This window comes from Colobus angolensis, unplaced genomic scaffold, assembly GCF_000951035.1.
Source record: "Colobus angolensis palliatus isolate OR3802 unplaced genomic scaffold, Cang.pa_1.0 Scaffold33, whole genome shotgun sequence".
In the NCBI taxonomy this organism is placed as follows: Eukaryota; Metazoa; Chordata; class Mammalia; order Primates; family Cercopithecidae; genus Colobus; species Colobus angolensis.
The window spans coordinates 4,056,699-4,064,857 of record NW_012116599.1 but is presented as its reverse complement, the minus strand read 5'-3'; positions in this window follow the sequence as shown (position 1 = coordinate 4,064,857).

Below are 8,159 nucleotides of genomic sequence, written 5' to 3'. Positions count from 1 at the left end.
CCCGAGTAGCTGGGACTACAGGCGCCCGCCACCACGTCCGACTAAGTTTTTGTATTTTTAGTAGAGTCGGGGTTTCACAGTGTTAGCCAGGATGGTCTCAATCTCCTGACCTTGTGATCCGCCCTCCTCGGCCTCCCAAAGTGCTGGGTTTACAGGCACAAGCCACCGCGCCCAGCTCATATCTGCTTCTTAACCACTTTCTTTTTGGAAGTGACACACATAGCTTCTACTCTTAGGTCTGGTAATAACTAGTCACGTGGTCATTCCTAGATGCAAGACAGCCGGGAAATGTAGCCCCTGCTAGCGCAGCTGCCTTCCAGTAACTGTTCTATGTCTGCACTGTCCAACAGGGTAGCTATTATGTGGTTATTGGGCACTTGGAATTCGGTCGTCCAAACTGAGATGCACTGTAAGTGTAAAACGCACACCAGAATTTAATGACTTAGTATAAAAATAAGAATGTAAACAACTCAACAATTTTTATATTGATTACATATTGAATAGCAATATTATATATAGGGTTAAATATATTACTAAAATTGATTTCACTTGTTTTTAAAATATTATTAATGTAGCTAATAGAAAATTTTAAATTACACATGTGGCTTGCATTCTATTTCTATTGGATACTGTTATAGAAATTAGCTTTCTCTGTTACACAGATTATCTTACAGAATCAGGATAGAACATACAGCTAGGCCACTTACAGAACTACAGTGAGGAATTGGAAAGATCTCTGAAATCAAAATGTGTACTCTCTCTTTTTCCTTTTTCCTCCCTCTCTCACTGGAGCCACGTGGTTACTGGTCTTTGACTACCTGCTGGCTTTGCCCTTTTTTCCTCTCTCTGCCTCTACATGTGTCTCCCTCTCTTCCTCTGTCTCTTTCATCTCTGTTCCAATCTACTGTGTCCAGGAGGATGGGGTCACGTGGCTTGCTGCGCATTCACCAAAAGTAATGGTAACAGGTTCTCAGGAAGAGGGCACAGCTAGGTCAGACAAATTGACTGACATGTTTGCTTAGCATATAAAATGTGTAAACACGATATGGGCTTGGCAGCTGTCAACATTCCCCAGTTTTTACACTTAACAGACTACATTTGCTTTGAGGCCTTTTGTAAGTACTCTGTTGAATAGGTGACAAATTTAATCTGAGAGTATATTATTTAATTCGTGTCATCACTAAAGAAAACATGTAACTAATCTTTCTTTCTGGGGCTTGTACCAGTGCCCAGAAATAGTCAGCATCACTGATAAGCCTCAAATTTCCAACAGTGTACCTTGAACTCAATGCCTATTCATATAATAACAGACTTTGCCCGTAAGACCAGGCTAACCATATGCATCAATTATATGAAGCTATCAAGTTAATAAATGGGTGACCTACCCCCAGATAGAACTTTCTTATAGATCTGGAACTGTCAAATTTAGTTCCTGAGGGTGTTTTGGGCTGGTCTCAATAAATGGATGACCTTCCATAAATGAGTTGCTGAAGAGCAAAGAGACATAATTCAATCAATTATTATTGGATTACTTTATAACCACATCATTTTCTGTAATTTAAGAAATGTATCCAAGTGGCCCCTGTTAGAACATATACATGTGACCTAGAGATATTATTAGATTACCAGATGCTTTTATATCTTCAGCAAGTATTTTTGTGCCAGACATTATCCTAAATCCATTCTCATCATTAACAATTTATCAGAAATAGATTTTTTGAATATTATCTTTCCCAAGGAAAAAAATGGGGCCCATAAAAAATGGAATAAAGAGTAGCAACTTTTGTTGAAAGATAGGATTTGGTTCACTTTAGAATATATCCATGAAAAATGAGCTTTAGTGGGATGCCGCAGAGGACCCCAAATAGCTCGGATGTGGACTAGGACCCTGGGCACTTGGGAGGGAAGGGATGTAGGAGATAGTGCAGAAAGAGGAGGCAGTGGTGGCCCCCAAAACACTTTCTGCCTACTTTATCATTCTGATGGAACTTGAGCTTTGACAATGATACTCTTCTTTGCTGCTCCACTTCACAGCCCAGCTTTGGGGCTATGGTCTTCAAAGTCGGTGGGAGTATTCTAAGTTCCTGAGGGTCTTTTGGGCTGGTCTCAACAAATGGATGACTTTCCATAAATGAGCTGATGAAGAGCAAAGATATATAATTCAATCAATTATTATTGGATTATTTTATAACCACATATATGCACTAAAAGACTACTTAAAACATTTAAAAACATTAAAACACTTCTTAACCTCCATAAATCTGTAATACAATTTGAATTTATTTTTTAAACTTGGGTTTAGCATTTAGCTGAATTTCATTAATTTCTCCTCCCTAATAGTCTGAATATTCTGTTTAAGATAACAACATTTGGTTCATATTATCTATAGCAATATACATTTCTTTCATATATATTAATATATTTTATTAAGCTGGTATTGAGCAGGAAGGAAAATGGCTAGGAAAACTCAAGAAATAAAAATAGTGTCACAGTGTGTATGGATTAAATTGATAGGAAATTTTATTCTACCTTTTACTTAGAAAAAATTTTTAGGTCAGTAAGACATCAAAAGCTTTTTAAAAGTTGACTAATGGATTAAAAGAAAGTTTATAGGTATTTCCAACTCTTTGTGGTTCATAGCAAAAATTAAACACCATTTAGTAGAGTTCAAATTTAAGATGCTTAAGGTGGAAAAAAAAAACAGTAACTAGAAAAAAAAATTTAACTAAAATTTTCATTGCAAAAATGTATGACTAATGTAGAAAATTAATGCAGAAAATTATGACTAATTTTATTTTGGCCTAAACACTGATAAAATATTTATAGAAAAATTATAACTTTCTTAACTCTTAACAATATTCACATATATATTGTGTTAACCTAGCCTTAGACAAAAAAAGAATACCTATATGAGCAACTGCAAAAATGAAAGAAGGGTTTGGGGAAATTTCTTTAGCCAATTTCCTTAATATAAGGACTTGGATAATATGTAAAAGTGACTGGAATCTTTAAATAAGAGGTCAAGAGTGAAGACAGGGTAAGCCGGGTGGGTGCAGTGGTTCACGCCTATAATCCCAGCACTTTGGGAGGCCAAGGCAGGTGGATCATGAGGTCAGGAGATTGAGACCACCCTGGCTAACATGGTGAAAACCCATCTCTGCTAAAAAATACAAAAAATTAACCGGGCGTGGTGGCACACACCTGTAATCCCAGCTACTCGGGAGGCTGAGGCAGGAGAATCACTTGAACCCAGGAGGTGGAGGTTGCAGTGAGCCGAGATCGCGCCACTACACTGCAGCCTGGGCAAAAAGAAAAACCCCCCCCTCAAAAAAAAAAAAAAAAAAAGACCGAGTAAGCCAAGAGGACTGTTGGCTTACTAAAAGAAAAGGGAGAATAAAAAGGAATGTTACTAAGGTAGGAAACAGACAAATCTATAGACCTCTGAGGAGTTCGTTTCCATAAATATGGGCCTCTTTCCCAGTAAATTGTCACTTCCCACATGCGCTGTTTAGCTTAATAGTAGAATTTTACCATAATCGAAAGTTAAGTAGGCTTACTAAAATTCTTGCGTGTTTTGTTTTGGCAAATTCCATAGTTACTATGCCAATTCGCAGGAGTCTGACATAAATGATACATAATGCTAGAAAATTGAGTTTAAAATACACTTCTATTTTATATTCTCATTCCCATAATAGAGGAACAGAAAATTGAGTCTAATGCTGCTGTGTTACTGACACTTCAAAAAAGATTTAATTAGTTTCTCTGACAAAGCAGTAAATCTTTAAATTAAAGAGTTCAGGAGTGCTGAGCCCCATAAATTCTCTAAGGAAATTTAAATAGGAATAAGTTTTAAACACATCCTTCTGGTGCTTCCCATGAGGCAGCCAGTGCTGCCCCTGGACAAATGTCAAACATAAATATACCTCGAATTTAGAAGACTCAATCACAGGCATGTAGTATTAATAAAATAAAATTTCACGATGTTAAGAAATTAGAAGTCAATCTCCAAAATGCTGGAGAGTGAGACAGAAAAAAATGTCAATAAATACAAAAGGTCACGTTCTTCTATAACAATAAACAATGTTTCATAAGTGTTTATGAAATACTATGGCTTATTTTAAGTGTTTTACATGGACTGAGTTTTTAATCTTTTCATCAACCCTATGGGATTGATGCTATTATTCCCATTGTACGGACGAGGAAACAGGGGCGTAAACAGATTGAGTAACTTCATAAGACTATACTGCTGGAGGGTATCTATAGCAAAAGCTGTGGCTGTGCCACTCCATTCCCTTGGGCGATGCATATCCAAATCTCACATCTACCTGCCAGGGCAGTCTATTTTGTATTGTGCAAGGCAGACCAAAAACATCCAGGACTAGAATCAGTACCTACCCTCTTCCAGGACCCCTCCACCAAGGACTCGTGCAATTTAGTGTATAACATCCAGCTCCCTCACCTCTCAAGTAGGAAAATCGGAGGCCCATGTTCTGTATTGGCTACCAAGAGCTCCCAAATAAGATTAAACTCTAGCTATCCATAGTCATAACTCACTTGAAAATTCATCATTTATTGTCTGCCTTCCATCTCCGTTCCAACTTTCTCAGTTCCTATCATAGATTCCTAAGATCACCTTCCAAATAAACTAATCTCACTCACATCCATGTCTCAGGGTCTGTTTCTGGGAACCCAAACTAAAAGGGACCACTATTCAGGATTAGAACCCAAACAGCCTGGCTGCAGAGTCTATAAGATTAATCACTACAATGTACTGCCCACTCTCAAAAAGTTGACACATATTTTGTAAAAATTGTCTCAAGTCATGATAGAAGGAAAAACCATTCCCCATTTTACATTCCAACTTCCTGTCAAGAATTGTGAAGGGCCTGAGATTTTATTTTTTGCCAGCTAACAAGTTAGCCTGCCACCGAGTAGGATAAAGATTGTTAGAAGACACAAGACTCGTGGGGTAGAGACAAGAGGCTTTATTACTCACAGCAAGAGAAGTAGACAGAGTATCAGCCTTTTCACCAGTACCCCAAGGCCCAGTTCCCACAGGGCAACAGGGACAAGCCCAGATAGACAGCTGCACATACAACTGATTGTGTTATGGTAGAGAAACACTAAAGTTAGGGAACCCTAATCTTTTATACTGAACAGTAAGTATGCCTGCTGTTTGCTCCACAAAGAGACATTATCTCTATCTTTCAAGGCTGTTCTATAAAAATCATTGAAAAAATAGTCTGTAATAAAGGAAATCAGTGCCTTACTTGCAACACGTGCAGATATGCAAGAGATCAACGGAAAATTGTCTTCCAGCACTTCCATATTCTGAAATCAAGAGAGATGTTTATAGTTTCATCATACACTAAAAACATACAATTATGCCTGATAGAAAATGGCAAAAACAAAGGGTAATTTTTTAAAAATGTTGATCACATTGTTCTTTTCTGTCTTTGCTTTTTTGTTTTCAAAGCATAAATACATTTTGATTTGATACCCACAATAATCCTGTCAGGTTAGTATTTTATAGCTGATGGAAAACTGACTCAGAAGACAAGGTGTTTCACTGACACTCATCTAGTGAGTGATGGGGCTGAAACTTAAACTCAAGACTTCTAACTTCAAAGCTGCCAAACACTTGACTAATTGTACTAGAATCAATGGACAACTGTCTAGAACTTAAAACCTAAGAGGAGATTGAGTGGCTCTCTTCGTTTCTTCAATGCTGCCACACACCCACATCAGGATTTCAAAAATAATACTGAAGACAAATCTGGGGGAAAAGGGATAGATTGTAAGTGGAGGAAAGGACATAAATGTTCTTTTTATTTTTTAATGTTCAACTCCTCTTTCCTCTGTTCATGTGTTTTTAGGGTGGTTTGTAACATGGAAATCAGAAAAAAAAAAAAAAAAAGCCCAGGAAAGCTATGGGTTTAGAATTGAGCTGTGAAACAATTTTTAGAATTATCAGAATTACGGCATTTTCACCCAAATGGCTGCAATATATATGTATTAAATACTTCAGAATTTCATGCCTTTTTCCCATCAGGGAAATCTGCAGAATATGAGTTCATTCAGAAGCTCAAGCTAATGTTACACTTTCCGACATACTGTTTGTAGTATTAGGGTGCCCCTGTTTACTGCATATATGATGCCCAAAAAAAAAAAAGTATATAGATCAAATTCTACTACATCAAATTAGAATTAAAGTGCATTATGAAAATTTTTTACTTAAAGGAATCCTATAGCGAATCCATTTCGTAAAAAACAGCTGTACTTAGCGACATACAGTGACTAGTGGGAAAGCCTTGACCAAAGAGTAGAAACTCTGGGATTCTAGTGCTGCTGAACATTTGTGTCATTTGTAACAAGGGGTGGGGACATTGAATTAGATAATCTCTAAAGGTTTCCAGTTCAGTTTTGCCTTTCCTGGAGTGCAGTGGCTAACAGCATTGGCTGTAGACCCAGACAGATAAGAGTTTCTGTATCTGCTGCTTACTGGACGTGTACTCTCTGAACGTTATATAACCTTCTTACACTTGTTTCCTAACTTGTAAAATAAGAATAATTCCCCATAGTTCAAAAGACACTTACATTAAATTAGATAACATTTATTTTTATTTATTTATTTATTTATTTGAGATGGAGTCTCATTCTGTCGCCCAGGCTGGAGTGCAGTGGTGCAATCTCAGCTCACTGTAACCTCCACCTTCTGGGTTCACACCGTTCTCCTGCCTCAGCCTCCCAAGTAGCTGGGACTACAGGCGCCCGCCACCACGCCCAGCTAATTTTTTGTATTTTTAGTACAGATGGGGTTTCATCGTGTTAGCCAGGATGGTCTCGATCTCCTGACTTCGTGATCCGCCCGCCTCGGCCTCCTAAAGTGCTGGGATTATAGGCATGAGCCACCGTGCCTGGCCTAAATTAAATATTTATTAAGTGCTTTGTGCAGTTCTTGGCACTTACTGGGCACTTGATAAATTGCAACCAAAGTCATTTTTAATCCTATGTTTTCATAATCAAGTTCACTTAATGTGAGATTTTCTATAATACAAACATTTTCTGGACTCTTTTAAATAACGTCTGACTACAAGTAATTTAATCCATGCATTCATGTTTTTCCCAACATTTTATTGAAAATTTCCAAACCTATTGTAAGGTTGAAAGAACTGTGCAGTGGTATTATCACTTATTTTTCTACCCGTCCCTATATCCATCCAAAATCCTTATTATTTTGATGCATGTCAAATCAAGTTGAAAACATCAGTATACATCACACCCAAACATGTCAGCCTGCATATTGTTAAACAGAGTTTAGGATAAAGAGTTGTTTGTGGTTCTTTTTCTTCCTTTTGAGCTAAAATTTCACATATAATCAAAGTATGTATTTATTTTTATATTTTAAGGTGATTCAGATATTCAGAATTGAATCACCAGTTATATTTGCTGTAACACAATACATTAGAATGGCTTTAAAATCTGGTGTTAAAGGGAAACCTCACCTTATAGGCCAGCTGAAACACACCAAGTTTCTCTTTAGTTGACTGATCTATTTGGGCACATGCAACTTGACACACAGTATACCCAAATCCAGAAAGTGATAAACTGCAATAAAAGAAGTTCTACTGTGGTTACTAAAAAAGAAAAAAAAATATCTTAACCGTAGCTGGGACATTTAAATAAATGTAAATTTTCTCGTGAACTGAGAAAATTTTTTTGCTTCACAACTTGTTGAAACTTTAGCTCCTTTCTCTAACATAGAGAGAACACTTAGCAAAACTAAATCTTTTCTCGAAGATGGTGGTCATGAGTAAAGATCATGGTAACACATAGAAATAGAGAAGTTGCAGATGGCTGGAAATTGGCTGACTCTGTGGGAACCCATGCCCACCCCAAACCAAGAATGAGGGTGTTTGTTTGCTGTATTGGTTTGTTGGTTTGGTTTTGCACATATGTATATATATATTTTTTAACCTGTTTATTTTGATGACATTTATTTCACCAGAGCAGAGACAACAAAGCCTGATTCTTAGGTCCTGGTTACTTAAGGTTTTTCTATATACTGTCCTAAATTCACTTTGAACACACTGGGAGCTTTTTCAAAGCGAGGGGACAATTCAGCAGGGCAGTCAGGAACATGGGTCAGGAATGCAGCC